A 27,530-nucleotide genomic window follows, 5' to 3' on the forward strand; every position below is an offset into this window, starting at 1 on the left:
CCTGAACTCAGATGATAAGTAAGCCATACTGTTCCATCAAAAGACTCTGCACCCCAAAGAGGAGGAGTTGTTTCTTGTGAAGCAGATGTGTGCACATGGATGAGCTGTAAGGACTAGATGACTTGGCAAAACAAGCACAGTTTCTGTGTGGCTTTAGTAGAGTAGCATGTACCAAGCAGCATGACTCATTCAGGATATTATGGAACTGTAACAAGCAATATGCCGTATTCATACAATTGTAAAAATGAACAGATCTGGCCACTGTAAACCACTTTATTTCCATAGATTCATCATACTGCAAATAATTTTCAAATAAAAGGTAATATAAGTACAAGTTTCCAAACACATATATTAAAATGGTACAAGAGTCTTTGAATGCAATGTTGTATATAAGGAGTCCCACAGACTTCAGGATATGTACTCTGTCAAGTGTTTCATAATCTGTAATCCATTTCAGCAAAATGTCATAGCTTCCCCCAAGCACGTATGACTATAGAGGCTGGTACATTAAGTAAGGGGCTGCAGATAGTTTGGTTCACCTAGGGCCATTAAGTATTTTTTATTAAATGTTTTTGCTGGAACATTCCATCAGATTGGTCCTTCTTAGTTTCCCTTTCCCATCTGGATCAGTATCACTATTGTATCTTGCCTGCTCATGAGGCTGCATGGGGGAGCAGTCTTGGTGATGGGGTTGCACATTGATGGAAAACACGGAGAGAGAAACCGGATATACAGAGATAGAAAGTCAGATTCAGAAATGGCTGATAAACTGGCAGCAGAATGTTCAGCTGGGGAAATGATGTTTATGCTGTCTGTTGGGACATGAAAGTAAGCAATTGGAGAGATATATAGCTAGGAGCTAGGTGTGATTAGTGCTGGCTGTGAACACCTAACTACAAAAGAGGAAGGAACAAGAATATGTACGTGATGAAAAAATGAACATAAACTTGCAAAGACATGGGTTTGAGATAGTAGTAGAAGGATATTTTAATGAATATAACAGCAACAAAAATAGAGAAAAAGATTCAAAGCAGAAGATGTCTATCTGTACGGAATTTGAAATTAGAAGATACCTGTAAGGAGGCTGGACAACAGGGAGATGGAAAGAAGGTCAGGAGGTGATTCCAGCTTTTCTGGATGATCGTTGAAGAGTAAAAGTGCATGCTGTTGAGTGTCGCCAGGTGGCTAGGTGCTATTTAGATGTTAGTGATGTGACTGGGGGGGAACTGCTAGAAACACTTAGAATAGTACAGAGACATAAAAGTGGTGTGATGGATATGAAGGTCAATTCAGTGTCACTAAGCTGAAAATGTTTGGGAGATATATGTCTAGGTTATTGGCAGCTGGCCTAAGGTGTATTGGACTGACTTGTCTGTTTTGGTACAATATATACATTTTTAAGGTGGGTCAGAGTGGTGCAGGTCAAGGCATTCTCCAATGTAGCTGTGGGAGATTGAGGCACTCATAAAGCTACATAGGATGGAAAAATGGATGACTAAAAGAGGCGTGACACTGACATACAAATACTTAACTGGATGAACCTTGTAAACCAAGTGAAAGAGCAAAGACCATTTTTATCCATGATTTATATAACTTATATCTATGCTTAAGACAGAGATTATAGTACTATACATAAGTATACCTCTTGACTGTCCAGCATTTTGCATAATGCCCTTGGTTTTGTTTAATATTTTTGCCTATTCCCTGTAAACTATTTGATTTTCTGGCAAATCAGTTAGGATTACAGTCAGTAACGCCAGACATTAGAGTTTCATACTTCTTAGTGTTCAAAAACCACTCACTGATACTAAATTTGTCATTCTATTATCTTTATATGTGAATTAGAATTATATCAAACATTATCCCTGATTTTGGGCCTTAGCCACCCCCTCCCCTGTAATATGTGGCTTAATTCCAGAATTTTTGAGCAAAGAAGTTAAGAGATACGTACATATGTAACAGTAAATATTTAACCAATAAGTTATAAAAATACAACTATTTACAAAAAAAATCACAATAGTCCAACCAATATATACTACACCAAGTCAAATAATTTAAGTTTCTTCTATAGCTATTGATCCCATGTCCAAGCATTAACTATAAAGCTAATCACATAGACATGCCTTAGGAAAACTTTCAGTGGAAGTACAACAAAAAACAGGGTGCAACTTTTTTCTGCTTCTTTCCTTTATTTTAAACTTTTACAAAACACTCAGAATTACAGTATTATAAACCTAACATTAAAATATTAGATACAATTTTAAGAAGAAAATCTAAATCACACAAAAAAACAAAACATCAAAGGAAGACACAATAAGTAACTATTTTAAAGTAACCAGAAGTTGAAACTTAAGTATAAAAAAATAAGCCTTCCATAAAAAGTTGATTTACTCATTAGATCATTTGAGAACCTGCTTTATGGCTATAATATGGCTACATGGAATTCAGAGTGGAGATGGTATGAATGGTACAGGTTTGGACAGGAAGTTATACATTACACGATACTCTGAAGAATTTACCCTTCACTGTCCACTGCTATGTTTTATATTTACCCTTCCCCTATGTTGTGGCTGAAATAATCCATCTTGCTTCTGCTAACAAATTATTTAAGATAAACTAAAAAGATGATAATGCAGCAGAGAATGAATGAAGGAAATGGAGAGTAGTCATGGGAAGAGGGGTATAATGTGTAAGATACAGCTGGATATGATTAAGCACAGACAAGGAGAGGAAGTTGATAACAAAGGTCGCAAGTCAACAGAAAGGAGATAAGTGTTGAGAATGGGATGCAGAAGAGCTGAAGGGTATGAAATAAGAAGTGTAAGTAAGCATAGGGCAAACCCCCTTACACTTTTCTCATATAAATATCTCATATTAAATAGTCAATATAGACTTTGAAATTGCATCAGTCTTACAGAGTTCTGTACTGCAACAAGATAGTCAGTGTTGAAGAGGCACCATTCACAAAGCAATAATCCTCAGCCATACATAGTATTAATATGGTCCATGATCATCTGAAAATGGCACTCCGATCATAACATCTTTCAGATGTTATCCTTCAGTTCTGACTGACCAACACTCGACATCAAAAAGCGGTTTATTCAATTATAATTCACACAGTAAAAATAATCAAAATAATTAACAAGATTCTACCCCCCCACACACACATAAACGCATACACAACATGTACAAGCAACCAATAAGACAGGCTCACGTACTGTAAGGGACAAAGACCACTCATAATCTGAGGAGGAAAGTCCAAAAAGTTTAATAAGTTGCCATGAAACTCTGTTGTAGCAACACAAGAACCGGTTAAGTGCTTTCGCCCCAGAAAAACTTGACTTCTTCAAAACAGTTAGTCAACATGAAAGAACCAATTAAGTAACTTAGTGATTTGGTCATATGTTTAGTTCTAACTTCACTGCATTTAATAAAGATGCTAAATACAAGTTTAGAAACATATCAAAGTGTATTTATACAATGCAAATACAAAACAAATGTTTAGATGAAAAATATAAAATGTTAAAAACTTTAAAAATATTTTAGATACTAAAAAAGTAACAAAAATTTGACCACATAGAAAAATTGACACATAACACCATATAAAAATATGTGTCGTATGTAAAAGAATGGAAGGTGAGAGAGAAAAAGGTATCCACCTTACAATTTTGCCACCCTAACCTTTAAAACTGGTAAGACAAATATGCATTAATTCAAGCTGGGGTGGGATGATGCATTTAATTTTGCCTGCCAAAACAATTCTCTACACTTGATTTTGCATTCCCAGGAGCCACCTGTACTGTTGTGCAGAACAATCTCAAGTATACCAAACGTAACCCTAGAGAAACTTTTACAATACTCTGTGTGTTTAAATAAAGTGTTATTGGGGTTACATTTTGATATTGCAGAATTGTTATATACACACAATACTGATATCATACATTATATTTACAGTGCCTAAACAAAAATGCAGCATATTTGTAGTAACATCAGTAGAAGAAGATTTAACACAGTAGGATGTAGTACACGGAATACACCCAAAATATTATCACCTTCTAACCCAAATTATTGTTTAATGTGGTTTTGGTAGCGTATATTACATAAGCTTCAATTGCCCCTATTTAATACAGTACAGAACAATCAAAAACAGGTACATCTTCAGCCTTAACTCCAGAGAAAGGCAAATGGACACAGTGCCTTTGTTCTTCTTCCTCCCCTTGTCAGTTCCACTAGTGCAATGCCCTACATCAGGAAACATTGCTTACTAACTACACACAAGATGACATAATACATTTAACTTGTTAGTTACAAGTAAGGAAGTAACTGATTAGATTAATTTTCTTGATGTTGATAACTTTGTAAGACAGCCAATCATGGTTTCACATTACTCAGGCTCCCACATAAAATGTATGCCTGGATAATATGGTAATTATTTACAGGTTTGTGGAACCTGTAGCAGGATTAATGGAGCCATGAGGTCATAGCAGAATTATCAAACTAATCATAGTCACAGCAGGATTAAATAAGTCAGGACCCCTCCAAAAATACAAACACACACACACACACACACACACACACACACAAATGCAAACGCACTTAACAGATCCTGGTTTCTGATGGCACTGACAAAAATCAGAGAGCCCTCGAGAGGATTAAAGGAAGTGTAGCATTATCAACAACATTAACATAGTTGGGGAATCCAAAAGATTTAACAAATGAACTATAGTTGTGTTTAGAAATCTTTTTGCCTTTTTTCTCCAATCCCCGATGACTAGCAGCTCTGTTTCCCCTGTCACCCCACTGGACTATTCATTTAGCCATTAATGGAGAGGGTCAGACTGCTTGAGGAGAGCATCACACTGTGGGCTGATGAACATGTTATGCCCTAACCCCTGTGTGCTGGTTACAGGGTCAGTATCAGGCTCTGGCCATGAGAAGCAAACATCCTCACCTCCATGGTGATGTTTCTATTTTAGACTCCACTCACAAGCAGCATGCAATGGACACTACAAGGCCACATAACACTTCTGCAGAATTTGAGTGACCTCCCATCTATGACCACACCCTCTTCCAACCTGGTGTGAACTCTGCTGTGCTGTCTAGAGCCCCAGCAACATAGCGGCTATTCTCTTCCTTGACACAGATCCTAGTCCCTCCCCCCGAGAGTGAGAGAGATAGGTGAGTGGGCACAATCTCTTCATTACTTTCCTACCCTTCATCGGTTCCTACAGTGCCAGGACCACTTATCAAATCCCAGTCGCCTTTGTCATAGGCAGGGCTCTTTCCCTCATGCCATAGAACTGACCATGTTTAAATTTCAAAGTAGCAAATAATCCGCTGGTCCTTGGGATTCTTCATCCCATCAGAGTCATGTTACACATCTGACTTATTAGCTACACAATGAGATTGTAAAAGTATTTGTTGCTTTAACAAATGTTTAACAAAAATAGCAATGAAAGGAAAGCTGTTGTGTTTGGTGACCTCACTGATCAATGGGAAACAGCATTTGCCGATGTCTAAAACTATCTTTGTATTTTTCTGATGCAGACATATTATTGATTCCTACAATCAATAAACACATATATGTCTGGTGAGAACTGCACTAAAGATCACATTTATAGTTTATAGAGGTTTGCTTTTAGATGAGTGTCCTGAAACTGGACAAAAGCATTACTAATGACAAATTTGTATGAAAGCCAGTGTCAGGGTAGGTCCTAAAGTGAAAAGAGTATTGTCATGTGCACCGAAGAGGCTGAAGTACAGATATATACCAACTTATGTCAGTGATGAAAAATGGATAAATGTGAAGAATGGAGACAATGTAGGGAACAAAAGAACTATTTTCTGCCATGGGGTGAAACTAATATTCGTTTAAAGAAGATAAAAAAAAGAGTCTGGTCATGCCATGCAATTAAGGGGTACAACTGGAAGAAAGTACTGTGTTTCTTTGTTTATGCTGCTGTTTTCACACAGTATTGACTAAGCAAATCTGCAGGAGGAAACTTATGCTGCTCTTAACTTAGTTTTACATTTACTACTCCAATCCTTGTGACAGATATTCACCATTTTCTGCAAACTGGTGCAAAATCGTTATAGGAAGGCTTCCTAGATGGTTCACCTAGTAAGGTGACTGGAAGGTGGGACTTGTGTGCAGCCTTAATGAGTGTATCAAAATTTTTGTTGGAGTTTGGCTCTCTTGTGTAGAGGGATAGAGCTCTGATTGTGTCCCATGTGATTTGGGACTGATTAGCAGTTCTGCTGTGTTTACCTGCATGTAATAGAGCTCTGATTGTGTCCCATGTGATTTGGGACTGATTAGCAGTTCCGCTGTGTTTACCTGCATGTAATAGAGCTCTGATTGTGTCCAAGGTGATCTAGGACTGATTAGCAGTCCCACTGGGTTTATCTGCATCTAATAGAATCACCATTTTGAATCACTGTTAATTTAAAATGAAATACCAAAAAAGGTGATTTGAACAACCTGTAAAACACAAAAATATATTTTTTTTCAAGGAGAAATTCCCCTGCAACCCCCCTCCCCTACAGTACTATATATATTGACTCCACACTACAGAAGAGAGATAGGCAAAAAAAAACCTTCAAAAGCACTCTATCAGCTCTTACAATATAACGCATTGCAGTGAAACCCACAGCAACATTCATTTTTCACACTAAAGCCTCTCAACCACCAGTGCTTCAACAACCTCTGATAAACCATACCACTGTTGGAAGAGACAACCAAAGTGGGACCCATTCACTTCTCTTAGGGTTGGATGAATTGGCATATGCCTGGGAGCACCTGTACCACTGAGTTACTCATTCAAGTCTGGGGGGTCAAAGGAGGCATTTCCTCTGACTGAAGGAGGGTGGAGTGACTACAAACATATGTCACTTGTGGAAGTGAGTGACAGTCTTGCACAATGTGTACTGCACTCCCAACCCCAGACAGACCAATAACCATGTGTAGGGAAAAACTTTAGATCATAAAAAAAGTAGCCCCGGCATGGATGACAGCTTTACTCCTAAAGGAACACATGAGCTAAAGGTCTCTCATCCATGACTTGGGGACTCAGTGGTCATTGGGGAAATGAAGGTTAAAAAATTCTTGTTGTGGTAAATTGTGTATTGCTATTTACAAAAAGGAAAGTCACCCCAACCTTTAAATAGGAGGGACAATCACTGCTTTGTCAATCCTAATTCATTGGGAGGAGATGTGTTGTATCTGACAATGAAAGCTGTAACAAGTACAGCCTTAATCACATTGTCATTTAGCAATAAACAAGCAAAGCAAAACATTAAATCCTGTGCATACATGATATTACCTCATACATAAATCCATAGTCATTTGGCAGTTAGTAGCTGCATATGCATTAGAAGTCATAGGCCATAAGCAGACCCATAGCAGAACTGGGAAGCAATGCATGTAGTTGGACATAGAGTCATGATATACATGATGAAATATCACATTTACCAGCCATAGTGATAGTAACTTAAATCAAGATGGATTGTGTAGTTGCACAGCATTACATACTGACAAAGCTATAGTTAATTGTATACAGAGCTTAGGAAAATATGAAATCATGTATCATGCAACACAGTTGAGTAGGTCTGTCTACCTCTGTCTACTTCAGAGAATTTAGGCAAGGGTGCATCGGGCTGTTATAAATGTACATTGTGTATGAACCATGTAAGTGCAGCACTGATTTATCAAACACCTAGAACAGAAAATTTAGAGTTTCAGAAAATTAGTTTAGTTACTCTATGTGCCAAAAGGGTTATATCATTCAATGTATAACAAGGTAAACTCATATAGGTTGTGCAACTGTTACATCTGATACTGCAACCACTAAGGATGTGCTCCATGTGCTTTCTTTTCCTTGGAATGTGCAAGTATCACAGGAAACCATTGTGCATGTTATCTGCTCTGCAGATGGTACTGTAATCTTTTTAGTTCGCCTCTTTGTGAACTTAGGAACAATGTTAAACTGTTCTCTAATCAGTTGTAGGTATAACTGATCCAGACAGTAAAATTCATTTTTATTATCCATGAAGGAGATCTGTCGGCATTATTATTGAAATAAGTCTTTGGGTTTCCTAGGTAAGCTGAACTACAATTTAAAATCCTTTCACTGGTGAGCCAGCCAAGAGACTGGGAGGACATCATGCATGAAGGTGAAACCCAAAGATCTGTGAGGAGCTCAGAACTGACTCAGGTTAGTCACATAGCAGCACTGGTGACATCCATCCAGTGTGGAGGATCTTGGAATGTGCTCAAATAACAATATGGTGCTAGAAATAGTGTGTATCAGGTACAAAACATAGCAATGAAATGTCTCTTCACAAGTGTAGTTGGGCAAGCGCATCTGCAATATATTACAATATAGAAAAGTTCCAAATAATTATTGATTTGAGTATGAGGTCTGCTCCCCAAATAGCTTAGAGGGTCTGCAATGTGAAGTATCATACAGGTCCACCCCTTAAACAATACAGGTGCTTCTCCCTTACAATAGTATATATGTGTCCTCTTCAAGTAGTATAGAGGCATATACCTTGAAAATTACAAGGTTTGCTTTTTTGAAGTAATATATAATTCTGCTCCAACATAGTACAGGATTCGGCTCTTAAAACTGTTATAGAACTGCTTGTTTAAGTATTGATGGATTTTGCCTCTCAGCAAAGAATTTGCTTTGAAAACAGGAGGCTAATTTAGGCTTGTTCTCATTCTGAATTGAAATGGAGGTGCAACTAATCCCAGGATTCAAAAACAAGTAGCAATGCAAAAGGCAAAATTACTCATTCATCAACATCGCACATGGAAAGGTCACACAAAACCACTAAATATAGTGGCCAGCATATCATGCAAATGAGCTTTTAATTAGATTAAAATTAGCAGCAACATTATTATAATGTGGGAGATATCAAATGCAAATGAAGATAATAAACATGGCAGAATAATTCAGAAATATATAAAAATTGCATCATGAGTTACACGCACCAGTGCAGATATACCTTAAAATCTTGGTGAACAGAGAAAGAGATGATGCAAATGTGCTAGTAATGGCAGCAGAATTAACATAAATGTACATATTCAGCCATCCTGTTAGTGGCCATAAAGGTGTGAATCATCACCCTCTGAACGGCAGAAGGATCTGACCACACATAACATTTAATTTCATCAATGGCATAGTAATAGTGGACTTTTAGGTACAGACAGAGACACAATGCAGGAGGTGGTACAGATGTATTACCCTCATCTGAGGCTTGTGTAGAATCCCTATTCCTCTGGACAACAGTGACCAACTAGGGACATGATGGGTTTACTCTAGGCATGTTCCTCACAGGTACTACTCCAGTTTTTCAACGCTATGCCACAGCACTTGAAGGAGTATATGGGGTTTCCATGTTCCACAGAGGACAGAAAAAATACAATGTGAGCATTTTATTAAATAATCCATTTCTCTGAGATACTTAGTGCATTCAGCTGCACCCACACTGCCATCAAGGTCCCACCTAGGACTGAATGGCAACAGTGTATCAGTCGTAAAGGATTCCACTCCATCAATTGCCAGGTTGTCTGCAATGTACAGGATATAATATACAAATCAATGTGCCACCTAGGCAGTTTCCACAATTGCCACATCTGTCTCACATGTGACTTCCATCAGTAATTTCTGGGGATGATTTCTACCAAGAAAATCTTACTGGGGATGGCAGATATGCCATGTTCATTATGCTGATATGAAGCCCACAGACCAAGGTAGACAATGATACAACACCTCTGTGTTGCAGATCTGAAACATTGGTGAATGTTTTTTGATTAAAGAAGCCCCACTTCCACTGTTTTGAAGCCACCAGTGGTGCCCTGCAATATGATTCAGAAACATGCAGCAAGGTATTTGTCATGTGTGGAATGTTATATCATGTGTTGGTATGCAAACAGATAAAGCAGGGTATTAATATCGGGGGAGAAGATGTGTCCAAGTTGCCAGTATAGGAGGTACCTGTTTTGGAGTTTGTGGAAGACCCAGCTGTAAGGAATAACCATGCTAGGTGGAAGTATACACTGTGCACTATGGCAGCAAGTAAGAGTCAGTGTCTAGTTCATAACTATGAGCCAGATTAGATATAACCAAGCCAGATTAGATATAACCAAGAGTAACAATGATGCATACAATACTTCAACCAGGCTATGCTATACAGTGCAAGGGGTGGCCATTCTGTGAAACAGACACAAGATATCCTAGTAACAGTGCAATGAGGGAAGAGAAAAGATATCATATTCACAGGGGGAGTGGGCCACAGTGACATAGTTTGCCAATGGACACTGTGTGGATGGAGGACTAATAATATGGGTGTGCATGTACGTCAAAGTCTGGGGAATGGGTTGAGCTTGGAAAACTGTGCAGGGAGGAAGTAGTGTTTCCAGTGTGGTATACCTGAGCGGAGGTGATTTGGAGTTGGTCAGACAGGATTTTGGTGCACACAGCTTCTGCAGAAGTTGCTGCAGTATGTATGATACTCTGTGATAGGTCCAGGGAGCTCTTAGGATGTATGTGCTCTGACCGTGCATGTTCCCATCTGTAGGGCTGTCCCCACACTGGGATGTCACTGGCTGAGCATGGTGTGCTCTGTGAGAGTGAACGATGGGCCATATCATGTGTAGATTCAGCATGTAAGCACGTGTATGTGTGTGTGTGTGTGTGTGTGTGTGTGTGTGTGTGTGTGTGTGTGTGTGTGTATGTGTGTGTGTGTGTATGTGCATCAGCTGTGAGCTGCAGTGCCCTCAAAACTAGTAATAGAGGATGTGGTACAATGGGACCTAGAACATCTCTTGGCTCTGCTTTTGTGTGTCTCACACCAGAGACAGAAAGGGACTGGCCATAAGAACAGCAGTTCCTACTGTGTGTAGCTGCACAATCACCTTGAGGAAAGATACTCTGTCCAGTGCCTGTCAAAAATGTTATATGCTTTATAAATCATCAAAACCCCGTATGCATACCTCTCAACTGTACAGATTTTCACAGAATGTCCAGATTTTTGGCTCATATTTTAGTCTGTTCCTCATAAAATCTGTGTTTTTCTGAAAAATTACTGGGATGAGCTGAGGACTGAAGTCACTAAATAATGACATACATTTGAGTTTCAGACTTCAAATCCTTCAGAAAATGCATGTTATAACAAATCATGTTACTCTAGCAACTTTCTAAGCCTGTAAGAGTAATATTTAAAATATGTCCCTATTTTTGGGCCTTTGTCCTCCCCATTTGTCAGTCTTTGTCCAGATTTCTTGCACTGAGAGGTTGAGAGGTATGCCTGTATGAGTTTGACAAACATCCCATGTGCCACACTGATTATCTCTACAATGGCTTTGGTGGCATTAGCTTGTGCCTGAGTGACTGCGCTACACATCCATTCTGTGATGGCTATTAAGACACTCAGCTGAAGTGTGGGGTGGGAACCAAAATGTTGCCAGCAACCAGTACACCAGATCCTACTTCAGTTCCAGTGGTCAAGGACACTGTCTGCACCTGGCTTTAATATGGGTTGCAGGAGATGAGGGTACACACTGGGCTGCTCTGTCAGCCAACTACTGTCTTACAAAAGTATCCTGTGACTATGGGTGGTTTGCACAGGCACTTGAGCTTTGACTGTGGAAGAAGAGGGTAATATGCCTGCTATGGTAGGTGTGTCTGACAGAGCTACTATTACTGCAGACTGGATCATGCTGTGCCTGTTATCATCATCAAGCTCAGATACTTTGCCAACATCAGGCATGCCAACATTCATGGTGGAGGACCGATCCACTGAGGCATCTTTTGAAGTAGACATAAAAACCTTATTAGATCAGTGCTACTTTATGACTATCCTAGATTCCAGAAATGCTACAGCTGTAAAATGGGATGATATACAAAAAGTATAGGCACACATACCTTGTGCAGACAGACACACATAGCAGCTGATGTCCTGAAGAATGTGTAAGAATGATGTGAACATGTTCACTATGTGGCTAGTTCTGACTCTGACTTGTTGCACTACATGATATATATGTAAAGATACACGTCTGGAGCATCACCCACTGACACACATGGAAGTGAGTGATACTCTGCACCATTGCCAAGTCCTGTACATGGTATGAAAGAGTGGTCTTGAACCTCAGACAGAGATGCCAGAAACTCCTCCATGTTTCAGATGAATGTGTTCGCAGACCCCCACCTGTGGCCTTCCACTCCTATGCAAGTTTAGTTGCCTCGTTGTGGGTATGATAGCTTATGTCACTGTTCCTGCACTGTTCTTGATCTTGTGATCTGTTATGGCTAAATGACAGCATTTCTCTGTGTAACAAAGTTCCACCTTATACGTTCATAGAAAGCCCAGTTAAGAGGATCCATTGGCTATGCTCATTCATTGAGGTATGCAGCAAGATGTTTGAATATACCAGGGGAACTTCTCTATTAGTCATTATAGTACCACAACATACAATCTACAGATTGTACAGACTGTGCAATACCTGACCACACAGAGGTACAGGCCATCTGTAAAGGTCACTGCTACAGGGCATCTGTCTGTAGGCTGTAGCAGATGTGACCCTCCCACAACACACTGTGCAGCACATACCAGAGAAAACTGCCTTTGTGGTATGTGTGAATCTCTGCATCATTACATGCTGTCTGTATATTATAGCCTCACAACATCACACATATAGCCTTCACTACACATGTGAATGGCTACAGCTTTGTTCACCTGTATGCTGTCTCTACCACTTGATGATGGTCTGCAGCATATTTCATCTGTGTATCTGCATGCTTTTGATGTCTATCATACTCCCAATGATAAACAGTTTCAAGCAAACAAGTATAGTAACAACATGGTCATTGTCCACTCATCGTACTTCCTGCCCTTTTAGGTATGTAGCACAACATGAGTTTGAGACCCACTGCAAGCTATCCCTACTTATGTCATTTTCAAGCCATGTGATGGCTTCTAGATGGAGTAGCACACATACATATAATTAGGAACCTCTCTGAGCCAGCACAGCATGTTGCAAATTTTGTATTCCTCAGTCCATATAGGTACCATTGGAGATGTCTCCAACCAACAAGACAGAAGGACACACACACACACACACACACACACACACACACACACACGCATATGCACATGCACACGCACACACACACACACACACACACACACACACACACACACACACACACACACACACACACACACACACACACACACACACACACACACATATATTTTGAAAAGGAGTTTCTAACTTCCAACCACCAACAGAGAGAAACCACTTCAAAATCAGTGTCTGACCTCTTCAAAACAACAACAGAGAGAAAAATTCTGAAAAGCATGTCCCATCTAAACAACAATAGAAAAACACGTGTTGAAAAGCTCTTTGTCACTACAAATGAACATCAGAGAGGCAAATTTTAAAAATCAATCCCCTTTCAACCAAGAACAGGATGAAACATTTTCAAAATCAGTTTCCCCAATGACCATACAACTGAGAGAGAGAGAGAAAGAGTTTCAAAAGTAATTACCCACCCAATGAATATGAAGACATATTTTAGAAACCAGTCTCAATCCCCACCACCTACCGTCCATAGAAGGCCTGTATGCTGCTCTACCTCCTCCCAATATACATCTTGTTGTCATGAGTAAAGTTCTGTGATAGTACACTTCATAGTCCACTAACAATCTCTCCCATGACCCTGGCACCACTCAGCAGTCAGATATTGATACCCACCACAATAACCACAGCAGTACAATACCAGAGCCTTCATCCAAATATTCCCCTACATGTCATATTGATGCCCTGATTATATCTAAACAACCCTACCTTGGTTTGTGATTTACTTTGGAGCTGACTGGTAAGAGAAGTTTTATTTGAATTTATATTTTATTTGTTATCAGTGTTTTTTACTGTTTGTAGGTAAGAAAAGCTAGCTTGTTAATAAGATTTACTTTGATTCATATTTTGTTGTTTTACCTTTAATTTCACTGTTGGTTGTTAGAAAGGGATATATTTTAGACAGGCAAGCTCTAGCTACCCCAAGGGGCCTAAACAGCTATAAATTCACAGAGACTGCAGAGAGGAAAATCCTGAACATATCTAAATAATCTTACCTTGGTTTGTGATTCATTGATTTTTTTCTGTTAAAAAGAAGTGCAACTGCGAGAGATAGTAAAAGAATTACATCTTTTGTCTGGCTTGCAGAACTGGTATTATCAGAACAACTTTTCTGTACTTACTTTAGAATTTAGTTGTAAATTGCACATTTGATTTTTGTCATAGAAGTTGATTTTAGTTCTCTTTGAATTCTGTGGTTACTGATTTTGATTATTCTTGTATTTACAATATTTTATTCATTCCTTAAATAAGTATGCAATTAACGATTTGGTACTGCACAAATATCTTGTACAGTGTAATAAATGCTATGCATATTTAAAGGTAACTGCTGATAACACTAGTGATCTGTGTTCCTCGTGTCAAAGATCGGATGGTTTGCTTACCATTCCCTGATAGCTTTGGAATTCTGGATGCAAGCATTCAGCAATCTGAGGATCTGGATTGTTTAGAAGGAAACAAAGAAAGAAGGAAAGGAAGAAGTTCACAAGACATAACAAGGAAGAAAAATAAACTAACCAAATGAATACAAGAACGAGGTCCTTGTCAGCAGAAACGACTCAACAAAGTATCCTTAACGCAATTTATTTGTAAAAGAAAACAAAGCGTTTTCACCACAGCATTCTGTGGCTTCTTCAGAGGAAATGTAATCTAGAAAAAGCACTCCATACATATCAGGAAATTCAGGAAGTGACATCTTCCAATTTCCTGAAAGCAAACAGTTTTTTATTTTATTTTATTTTTACATATTTATACACAGGTGTTAATACACCCATATACCTGTCTTCTGTTAACCATAAAAAGTTTTATAAAAACATATATGTATAAAAAACATATATCAGAATATATGTTATAAAATACTTAAAAGACAAAGAACCAGCTATCCTAGATGGAAATATATACACCTGCAGCTGCAAGGTACTACACTTGTCTATTATTAGTGTAATTGATTAGTACTTAAACAATATTATCAAAACCTGAAATCATCATAACTCAAATTTGTTTGAGCCTCAAAGGTACAACAGTACTCCTTTTCTACAAGGAAGAAAAATTGATGTCATGTCTATAATCCACAAACAAAACCCTATGCATAATAATAAAGTCATCAGCTACTCTATTATTTTGTTTTTTATATATGCATATTACAAACGTAATGGCCTCCAAAAAAAACGAGACCCTGTATTGCCCTAATAACCTATCTAAGATAACTTCTTAGTTTCAGTACAGGGGCAATATTGCAGTTGCTGTTCAAGCCAGGATGCCTAAACGCATCAAGGCGTAATTGCCATTCTAGTTCTCGATTCTCCAGGATTAACGAAAAAGGGCCACCCCTAATCTTCAATGGTACCTGGTCAATGGCCATGAACTGGAAACTATGACCCGGGTTCAAGCCTATGTGTTTTGCCAATGCATTATCGCTCTTATCATTCTTGATGGCATATATATGTTCATACATTCGGTCTCGGACCCTACGGTCCGTTTTTCCGATGTAGAACGCTTGGCAACAATCACACATGGCTATGTATATAATGGATTTGCTCTCACAGTTTAAAGTAAGACGGATATGGTACTTTTTGTCCCTCACCATAAATGTTTCGCCTACTCTGACCCTATTACAAAATTTGCAAAAACCACATTTAAACATACCTCTCCTTTTGTGAAATGTATTTTGAGACACATCTCTTTGTAACAATTCCTTAAGGTTGTTTGATCTCTTAGAAATAAACCTAGGTTTACTGCCTAATTTTTCAATCAAAAAGGAATTTGAGGAAATGAAATGCCAGTTTTTGCGTATTATAGCCAGGATCCCTTTGGAGTTTTTACTAAAGGTAGTAATAAAACCCAAAGAGAAATCACATTCTTCACTTAGAATTGTTGATTTAACTATTTCACCGTTGTTCAAATTAACTTCAACTGATGCTACATTAATAGTAGAAACAGATTGTATAAGGTCTTGTTTGAATAATAAAGGTTTGTAAAAACCATTAGTTCTCTTATTGGTGACTTCCCCAATCAGATGTAATAACATCTGGTCAGGATACCCTCGATTACTAAACATTTCCCTCAATAATTCACATTCCTTAGTGAAATCAATCATAGTACTGCACATTCTTCCTGCCCTCACCAGTTGTCCTTTTACAATAGACCGTTTCTGTTGATACGGATGGAAACTGGAAAAGTGCAGGAAAGAATTGCAGTATGTAGGTTTTCTGAAGACTGTTGACGTCAATCCGCCACTTACATGATCCTTTACTAACTTGACGTCAAGATAATCAATCTCACATGTTGAAAATTTGAATGTGAATTTTAAAAATTCAGTTGTTGAGTTCATAGTTTCCACGAAACATGCAGCTTCCAATTCCGAGCCCCTGAACAATATAAAAATATCGTCCAGGAACCTGGTATAGTGCATAACAGGTTCCATCAAACCAGGGATCTTCCTTAATATTTTGGCCTCCCAGTAACCCATAACGTAGTTAGCTACTCCAGCCCCGCAGGGGGAGCCCATCGCTACACCACGTTTTTGAAGAAAGAAATCACCATTAAAGGTGAAATAGTTGGAACTCAAAACAATGTCAAGTAATTCCGTCACTAGATCTACTTCCAACCTGGAAGCCCCAAAATCGTGGAGCATAGAGCCTATCCACTCTACCGCTTCCTGGTGTGGTATAGAAGTGTATAAATCTACCACATCAATGGTTAAAAAATTGTATTCACCATTGTGTGGTATACCACTGATGTTACCAAGGAAAGACCAAGAATCTTTACAAATACTAGTAATGCCTTTGATGTATTTATCCAATATGTTGGTTATAAGTTTTGAGCAGGGATATGTTATAGACGACCTCCCATCAATCAAGGCCCTCATAGGGGGGTTGTTGATGTTCTTATGAATCTTAGGGATTCCAAACATGACAGGTATTTTAGGACAATTTATATCAATGTAATTGTACAAGTTTATGTCAATTTTTCCTGCCAGGAACAAGTCCCTATAGTAACCCCTAATTCTATGGATTTGGCCATTCACCTCACTCTTGGAAGACTTTGCATAAGCATTAGTGTTTAACACACTAGCCATCTTTTCATTGTATGTGAGGTTGTCTAATAACACCAACCCCCCTCCCTTATCAGGTTTTATTAATTGTACAGGTAACCGGCAAAGTTCGTCTAATAACGTAAGTTGTTCCTTAGAAGTGTTAGATTCACCTCTATTTTCCCTGCCATTGTTGTTACTAGCAAGAAACCTGAAGTCCACTTCACAAATATTCTCAAAGAGTTGTAAAGCTGCATGTAATGGTGGGTTAAACACGCTAGCTAATTTCAAGACCGGTAGTCCATCCACACCCCCACCAATGTTTTGGTTAGTCACATCATTTTGTTGATTAAACACTAATTTTAAGTTCATTTTCCTCACAAAGCATTTCAATTCTATAATTTCCCTAGAAATACTTCCTGGTCTACTTGGGACAAATGAGTTTCCAAAAGCTAGTAGTTCAATTAGTTGCTCATCAAGAATGATGTCAGAAAAATTATAAATCTTAAAATCCCTATTCTTATTGGTAAGTATAACAGGGCAGACCTCTACAATAGGTGAGGGGGGTGGACTAGATGTCAAAGACCTGTTAGTATCAAGGTCTATAACTAATTCTTCCTCCTGTTCATGTAGGGCTTGCTGTTGCGTTGGCCTAAAAAATTATTGCCATTACTGTAATTAACTGGTTTGTTGTTGAAACTTTGATTATGCTGGTTACTACCAGCCCCTCCATTATTTCTCGCAAAACCTTTGATTCTGTTACTTCGTCTTGATCCTGTGCTAGTATGACCCTCATTATTTTCTTCAGTTATGTCATCCAACCCACTCCTGTCGTCCACTACATTGGACGTCTGACTGTCACTCACAGGGTTAGGTCGAATGCTATTAGGCCCCTTCAGTTTGGGATATGCACATTTGTTAGAGTAGGCTTCCCTATCTCTAATAATAGACAAGTGTAGTACCTTGCAGCTGCAGGTGTATATATTTCCATCTAGGATAGCTGGTTCTTTGTCTTTTAAGTATTTTATAACATATATTCTGATATATGTTTTTTATACATATATGTTTTTATAAAACTTTTTATGGTTAACAGAAGACAGGTATATGGGTGTATTAACACCTGTGTATAAATATGTAAAAATAAAATAAAATAAAAAACTGTTTGCTTTCATGAAATTGGAAGATGTCACTTCCTGAATTTCCTGATATGTATGGAGTGCTTTTTCTAGATTACATTTCCTCTGAAGAAGCCACAGAATGCTGTGGTGAAAACGCTTTGTTTTCTTTTACAAATAAATTGCGTTAAGGATACTTTGTTGAGTCGTTTCTGCTGACAAGGACCTCGTTCTTGTATTCATTTAGTTGGTTTGAAATTTCTCTTTGGTTTGTGGTTTTTTGCTACGAGGAGTCCTATTCGTCTTGGCAGTTTCTAACTCAACAAATTTATGGCAAGTGGTGAAAATACCAGTATTGATATTGCCGGCTTGCTTGCCGGTTTATCGGATAGATTGGACCAGCTTAATTCCCGGATTGATGTTATACAAGCTGCTATGCGGCCGTCTGGGGCGGCGACTTCTGGTGTTGAGAATTTTACAGGCATGAGTCAAGCCAGTCTTGATGACTGGATACCGGCAGGTCAACCGGAACGACAACGGCTATCTGCTAGCACCAATTTGGGGCTAGCTAACACCTCGGATGGTGTTTTTCCACTGTCTGGTGATGGCGTTGGAGTTGGAGAAACGGTAGGACGACCTGCGAGTTACGCTGTAGCCGTTACCAATGAACGTTCTAATTTACGGATGGATAGAACTGTAACAACAAATTCAAATACTCTACCAGATGAAACAAACTCCGGTTTACCGGATTTAGGAGGTTGGCTATTGGACACTGCTAACTTGGCTTTTGGACAACAAGGTACGCTTTCTAATAATGATGTACCTAATATTAGAAATGTATGTTTAGCAGATAAGCTTAAGTTGTTCGACACCAAATTGCTTAAACTAAAAAAACTACAATTGGAGTCGGCTTACTTTAAGCAATGTATCACTGAGAACTTAATACCCAAGGGGTTACGGAACAACTTTGTACCATCAGGTCTAATAGTGGACCAGGCCTTTTTTACAGATCTGGAAGTACTTTTCCAACAGCAAGGTGCTCAACTCCTGGAACTTATTATTAAACACTATGCACTACATATTGATTCACTGTTGGATGAAATCAACAGTTTGGACAATGACATAAAAATAGACTTGGACTTTACTAGATATAAATTCGACTACGGCCGGATTTTATCTAGCATTGATACTTTGTTATTAAAGTTGAAAGCTAATAAGAATAAAAAGCTTGTTAGAGATAGGGAAGCCTACTCTAACAAATGTGCATATCCCAAACTGAAGGGGCCTAATAGCATTCGACCTAACCCTGTGAGTGACAGTCAGACGTCCAATGTAGTGGATGACAGGAGTGGGTTGGATGACATAACTGAAGAAAATAATGAGGGTCATACTAGCACAGGACCAAGACGAAGTAACAGAATCAAAGGCTTTGCGAGAAATAATGGAGGGGCTGGTAGTAACCAGCATAATCAAAGTTTCAACAACAAACCAGTTAATTACAGTAATGGCAATAATTTTTTAGGCCAACGCAACAGCAAGCCCTACATGAACAGGAGGAAGAATTAGTTATAGACCTTGATACTAACAGGTCTTTGACATCTAGTCCACCCCCCCTCACCTATTGTAGAGGTCTGCCCTGTTATACTTACCAATAAGAATAGGGATTTTAAGATTTATAATTTTTCTGACATCATTCTTGATGAGCAACTAATTGAACTACTAGCTTTTGGAAACTCATTTGTCCCAAGTAGACCAGGAAGTATTTATAGGGAAATTATAGAATTGAAATGCTTTGTGAGGAAAATGAACTTAAAATTAGTGTTTAATTAACAAAATGATGTGACTAACCAAAACATTGGTGGGGGTGTGGATGGACTACCGGTCTTGAAATTAGCTAGCGTGTTTAACCCACCATTACATGCAGCTTTACAACTCTTTGAGAATATTTGTGAAGTGGACTTCAGGTTTCTTGCTAGTAACAACAATGGCAGGGAAAATAGAGGTGAATCTAACATTTCTAAGGAACAACTTACGTTATTAGACGAACTTTGCCGGTTACCTGTACGATTAATAAAACCTGATAAGGGAGGGGGGTTGGTGTTATTAGACAACCTCACATACAATGAAAAGATGGCTAGTGTGTTAAACACTAATGCTTATGCAAAGTCTTCCAAGAGTGAGGTGAATGGCCAAATCCATAGAATTAGGGGTTACTATAGGGACTTGTTCCTGGCAGGAAAAATTGACATAAACTTGTACAATTACATTGATATAAATTGTCCTAAAATACCTGTCATGTTTGGAATCCCTAAGATTCATAAGAACATCAACAACCCCCCTATGAGGGCCTTGATTGATGGGAGGTCGTCTATAACATATCCCTGCTCAAAACTTAAACCAACATATTGGATAAATACATCAAAGGCATTACTAGTATTTGTAAAGATTCTTGGTCTTTCCTTGGTAACATCAGTGGTATACCACACAATGGTGAATACAATTTTTTAACCATTGATGTGGTAGATTTATACACTTCTATACCACACCAGGAAGCGGTAGAGTGGATAGGCTCTATGCTCCACGATTTTGGGGCTTCCAGGTTGGAAGTAGATCTAGTGACGGAATTACTTGACATTGTTTTGAGTTCCAACTATTTCACCTTTAATGGTGATTTCTTTCTTCAAAAACGTGGTGTAGCGATGGGCTCCCCCTGCGGGGCTGGAGTAGCTAACTACGTTATGGGTTACTGGGAGGCCAAAATATTAAGGAAGATCCCTGGTTTGATGGAACCTGTTATGCACTATACCAGGTTCCTGGACGATATTTTTATATTGTTCAGGGGCTCGGAATTGGAAGCTGCATGTTTCGTGGAAACTATGAACTCAACAACTGAATTTTTAAAATTCACATTCAAATTTTCAACATGTGAGATTGATTATCTTGACGTCAAGTTAGTAAAGGACCCTGTAAGTGGCGGATTGACGTCAACAGTCTTCAGAAAACCTACATACTGCAATTCTTTCCTGCACTTTTCCAGTTTCCATCCATATCAACAGAAACGGTCTATTGTAAAAGGACAACTGGTGAGGGCAGGAAGAATGTGCAGTACTATGATTGATTTCACTAAGGAATGTGAATTATTGAGGGAAATGTTTAGTAATCGAGGGTATCCTGACCAGATGTTATTAGATCTGATTGGGGAAGTCACCAATAAGAGAACTAATGGTTTTTACAAACCTTTATTATTCAAACAAGACCTTATACAATCTGTTTCTACTATTAATGTAGCATCAGTTGAAGTTAATTTGAACAACGGTGAAATAGTTAAATCAACAATTCTAAGTGAAGAATGTGATTTCTCTTTGAGTTTTATTACTACCTTTAGTAAAAACTCCAAAGGGATCCTGGCTATATCACGTAAAACTGGCATTTCATTTCCTCAAATTCCTTTTTGATTGAAAAATTAGGCAGTAAACCTAGGTTTATTTTTAAGAGATCAAACAACCTTAAGGAATTGTTACAAAGAGATGTGTCTCAAAGTACATTTCACAAAAGGAGAGGTATGTTTAAATGTGGTTTTTGCAAATTTTGTAATAGGGTCAGAGTAGGCGAAACATTTATGGTGAGGGACAAAAAGTACCATATCCGTCTTACTTTAAACTGTGAGAGCAAATCCATTATATACATAGCCATGTGTGATTGTTGCCAAGCGTTCTACATCGGAAAAATGGACCGTAGGGTCCGAGACCGAATGTATGAACATATATATGCCATCAAGAATGATAAGAGCGATAATGCATTGGCAAAACACATAGGCTTGAATCCGGGTCATAGTTTCCAGTTCATGGCCATTGACCAGGTACCATTGAAGATTAGGGGTGGCCCTTTTTCGTTAATCCTGGAGAATCGAGAACTAGAATGGCAGTTACGCCTTGATGCGTTTAGGCATCCTGGCTTGAACAGCAACTGCAATATTGCCCCTGTACTGAAACTAAGAAGTTATCTTAGATAGGTTATTAGGGCAATACAGGGTCTCGTTTTTTTTGGAGGCCATTATGTTTGTAATATGCATATATAAAAAACAAAATAATAGAGTAGCTGATGACTTTATTATTATGCATAGGGTTTTGTTTGTGGATTATAGACATGACATCAATTTTTCTTCCTTGTAGAAAAGGAGTACTGTTGTACCTTTGAGGCTCAAACAAATTTGAGTTATGATGATTTCAGGTTTTGATAATATTTTTTAAGTACTAATCAATTACACTAATAATAGACAAGTGTAGTACCTTGCAGCTGCAGGTGTATATATTTCCATCTAGGATAGCTGGTTCTTTGTCTTTTAAGTATTTTATAACATATATTCTGATATATGTTTTTTATACATATATGTTTTTATAAAACTTTTTATGGTTAACAGAAGACAGGTATATGGGTGTATTAACACCTGTGTATAAATATGTAAAAATAAAATAAAATAAAAAACTGTTTGCTTTCAGGAAATTGGAAGATGTCACTTCCTGAATTTCCTGATATGTATGGAGTGCTTTTTCTAGATTACATTTCCTCTGAAGAAGCCACAGAATGCTGTGGTGAAAACGCTTTGTTTTCTTTTACAAATAAATTGCTATTAAGGATACTTTGTTGAGTCGTTTCTGCTGACAAGGACCTCGTTCTTGTATTCAAGAAAAATAAACTGATTAATGACTGTAAAGGAAAGAGAATATGTACTAAAAAGGACACTGCTTTGTTATGTAAGACACAAGTTACAGGGAATGATAATATTTTTCTATCTGAAAACATTCTGTCTACAGAAAAAGGCATAATTTTTCCAAAAGAGAAGGTAGAAAAAATAGCCAAGGGGTAGGTGAAGAGGAAGAAATCAAAACTGAACGTGGAAGGATTGAAGAACATTAATGTAAGGAAAAAGAAGAGAAAGACAGATGTTGACTACATGGCTCAAGCTGTGGATTTACAATGCCAGCTGGATGAGAATTTAATACACAATGAAAACAGTGGAACCAATAAGACTAATGATGATGAAGATCAATCCTTCGTAACAATTGATAGAGCAAATATTACTGTATCAGAAGCTGACGATTCCTCAGAGCTGGTGAGCAAATATATTCTTGTAATTGGAGATTCGATTATTAGAGGAACTGATACTTATATTTGCAGAGAAGATAATGAACATTGAATAGTGTTATGCTTGCCAGGAGTAAAAATAGAAGATGCAAGACAAGCCTTGGAATGCCTTAATGTAAAGAAGTGCAAATCCATTTTTATTCATGTTGGTACAGATGATGTGATCTGCAAGAATTCAATGACTGTTAGTACGGAACTGACAGCCTTCTTTGATAGTATAGCTTCTACTGGTGTTAGGACATATTTTTCACAAATCACCTATAGAAAGGATAGTCAGGTCACTGTGAATGAAAAGATTTTTGGGATGAATACCTACATGGAAAAAAATGTCCTGTTTTAAAAAATGGAAATGTGTAGAGCATCCAAGCTTAGTTTTGGGCACATGTGTTCAGACAGGATGGCATTCATTTGTCAAGATCAGGAAAAAGAATTTGTGCAGCAGATATTTTGCAATATTTGACAAACACTAGGCATGATTTTTGCCAGGTTGAAAATTTAACAGTACACAGCAGTATTTGATGCATCTCTGATGGTTGTTAATGCTAGAAGCATTAAAAATAAAGTTTTTTATTGGAAAATTTGCTACGTTCCTATAAGATTCATGTTGCTATTGTCTGTGAAACATGGTTAAAGAACAATGATTGGAAACCAGTTCTTTCAGGGTATAAATGTTTTTATTGTAACAAACATTCTAACAAATAATCAGGTGGAGGTGTTATGATAGGGGTTAAGATAGTTATCAGACCTGTGATTATTACATGTTCAATGATAACACCAATACTATAGACTATGTAACTGTGACAATAAACATAACCCTGGAACATATAACAATTGTTGGAGTGTATAGACCACCAAAGTCAAGTGCAGATGACCTAGAGGAATTCATACATTTCTTGCATGAAACACAGGAGGAAAGAATAATATTAGCTGGGGACTTAAATTTACCAGAAACAGACTGGAATAATATTGATTCAACAATGTTAGTAAGGAAATTACATATATTCAGGAGCAACAATTGCTTCAGACTGTAAAAAAATAAAAAAACTACCAGGGACAGAATATACTAGACATTGCTTGCATTCCTAAATAAATTAATGTTACTTCAAGTCAAGTTTTACCACCACTGATGTTCAGTCATCATGGAGTTATGAAGGTTAATTTGTTGCTAGATAATTTTAAATCTAAACCAATGCACAGAAGGTTAATTACAGATTATATGGAAGAAAACAGTCACTATGTAAAACTAACTGGTGTGAGGTGTTCAGTGGAAAAACTGCAAATGGAATGTGGAAAGTTTTGAAAGGGAAATTGTTTGAGTGCAAACAATCAAAAAATGTTTAAAATTAGGATCTAGGCATACAACATCAACGGGATATACTTCCATAAGAACAAGACATCTGATTAAGGTGAGAGACAAAAAATATAAGAAATGGAAAAGAGTTCGAACTACAACTTTGAAAACTGAAAGAAACAAGCTGGACAAACCGATTATGCATAGTGTGAGACAAGATCAAGAAAAAATTGAAGAAAATTTATATAGATATTGAGCATAATAGGAAACTTTTTATAGATATATAAGATGTGGAAGGAGTAAAGACACACAAATTGATAAACTGTGTGCAGATTCTAAAATTTATTCCCAGACACAACAGATTATAGATATGTTTACAAAGTCTTATGCAAAACAGTTTGGATCCACAAAAGGGGCGATAAGTTCTCCTAGTGACGTCCAGATAACCCCAGATACTGGAATCAAATTAGATTAAATTGAAAAATAACTATGCAAACTGGATCCAAACAAACCACAGGGATGAGACAGAATTAATAACAATGACCTGAGAACACTTCAGCAAGAACTTGTGGTATAATTATATCTATTATTCAAAAGGTCATATAACATGGGGAGATTCCTCAAGATTGGAGACATGCAATTATTAAATCTGTCTTTAAGGGAAAGGGGAATAGGACAAACCCAGAGTCATAGAGACCCTTAAGTCTACTTTCATGTTGTGGAAAAATAATGGAAAAGGTAATTTTGGCTAAGTTACTCTCAGAAATGGATAGGTTGGGACTTGAAAGCATATATCAGCATGCATATGTTGAAAAAAGATCTATTACCACCTGTAACATGATGTTCTATAACAATATAATAACAGCTATGAATGAAAATTTGTGATGTGATGTAAGTTTTATAGATTTAACTTCAGCATTTGACATGGTCATACACAAAACACTGATCAATAAATTAGTAGAACTAGAAATGAATGAACTCTTGATAAGATGGATAACTGCACGACTTACAAATAGGACATGGCAAGTATCATACAGCAACTGAATAGGTGAACTCCTTGATTACAGTCAGGGTGTCCCACAGGGCTCTGTCCTAGGTCCTTACTTGTTTAGATTGTATCTTTCAAACCTAACTTTTTCATCTGAGGTAATCTACAGTCTATATGCAGACAACCTGAAATTGGGTAAACTGATTACATGTTTTACAGATAAGGCATGTCTACAAAATAACTTGACTAAATTGACCATTTGGGCACAGGAGAATAATATGCTGATAAATACATCAAAAACTAAGTATATGGGGGGTGGAGCCTAGATGGCCAACTGAGAGCAGTGAATTTTGAGAGCTCCATAAACTAGTATAATAATATAGGAAAATTTTATTATTTTCAAATTTAAAACATCAGAAAGATATATATAAACAACTAAACTACATAAATATCAATTTTTATGGAGATATAAAAATATTTTCCTGTCAAGTAACTTGGAGCTATATTGAGTCACTGAATATGAGCAACTCAAGGAATTCTCATCCAGATGCTACTTTGAAAAAAGAACTGCAATTGATGACATCTACCTTACAGGAGTTATCTTTGAAGATGGATGGCTTTAATAATTACTTAGAAAACCTCAAATTAAATTCTCAAAAACAGACTGATACTCTTAAGGAACTATTACAGCAACACCATACAAAAATAACAAATATAGAGACTTCTCTAAATGACATTGAAGGAAGACTCAAAGAGGAAGAATTCCAAAAAGAATTTCTGCTTAAACAGAATACATGGCTCCTTAACAAAATAGATGACTTAGAAAACAGGGAAAGGAGAAACAACATAAGGATCTTTGGTCTGCCTGAAAACACTGAAGGTGAATACATTATTTTATTCTTAACAACCTGGATTCCTGAATTTTTAGACTTGAAAGAGGGACTTTCATTTGGAATTGAAAGGGCACATAGAGCACTGAGGAAGCCTGCTTCTAACTCAACAAATACTCCACCTAGATCCATAGTTATAAAATTTCTTTCATTTCTGGACAAGGAGCTAATATTAAAATCTTCTTGAAGAAAATCATCCTTAAAATACAATCAAAGCCTGATAAGGTTTTGCAATGATTATTCTTCCAGAATACTAGAACAAAGGAAAAAAAGTCTGGCCAATAATACAACTGTTGAAACAAAACAACATTAAAGCAAAGCTGGCTTTTCCAGCCAAGATAAAAATACTTTTTGCCAATGAGATAAGAACCTTTAATGATTTAGAAGACACTACCATAGTAATCAAAAACAACAACATAGTATCTATCCCAGAAGAAATGGAATGGATGGCCCATACTCTTAAAAGAATAAAAGAAACAAATCCTTGGACTGATGCTAGAAAGAAGAAACAAAAACTGATTCCAAGATAGCTGTCCCAAAAAATAACTCTTAAAACTACACATCTCAAAGTATCAACTGATATGGTACATCACTTGTCATTTGTTTTTATTTTAAAAAAGGAGGGTTTCTTAAACAACTGAGAAACAGTAATGATTTATTCAGACTGTTCAAAGAGTCCAGTAATTCTTCACAAACAAAGGTAGGTCAAGATGGAGTTACTACTTACATTATATATAAGCCAAAAAAAGCAACATATAATACAAGCATAGACATTTCTATTCCCCTACTTTAACTCAATAAATACTTATCCTCTTCATTTTTCATTAATTTTAATTATAATAATTTAAGTAATGAATTAACTAATTCAACAAGGTGCCATACATCAGAGTTCAGACTCAAAAGTAACAAATTAACATCATATAT

This window comes from Protopterus annectens, chromosome 9.part0, assembly GCF_019279795.1.
Source record: "Protopterus annectens isolate FY-2018-M chromosome 9.part0, PAN1.0, whole genome shotgun sequence".
Lineage (NCBI taxonomy): Eukaryota > Metazoa > Chordata > Ceratodontiformes > Protopteridae > Protopterus > Protopterus annectens.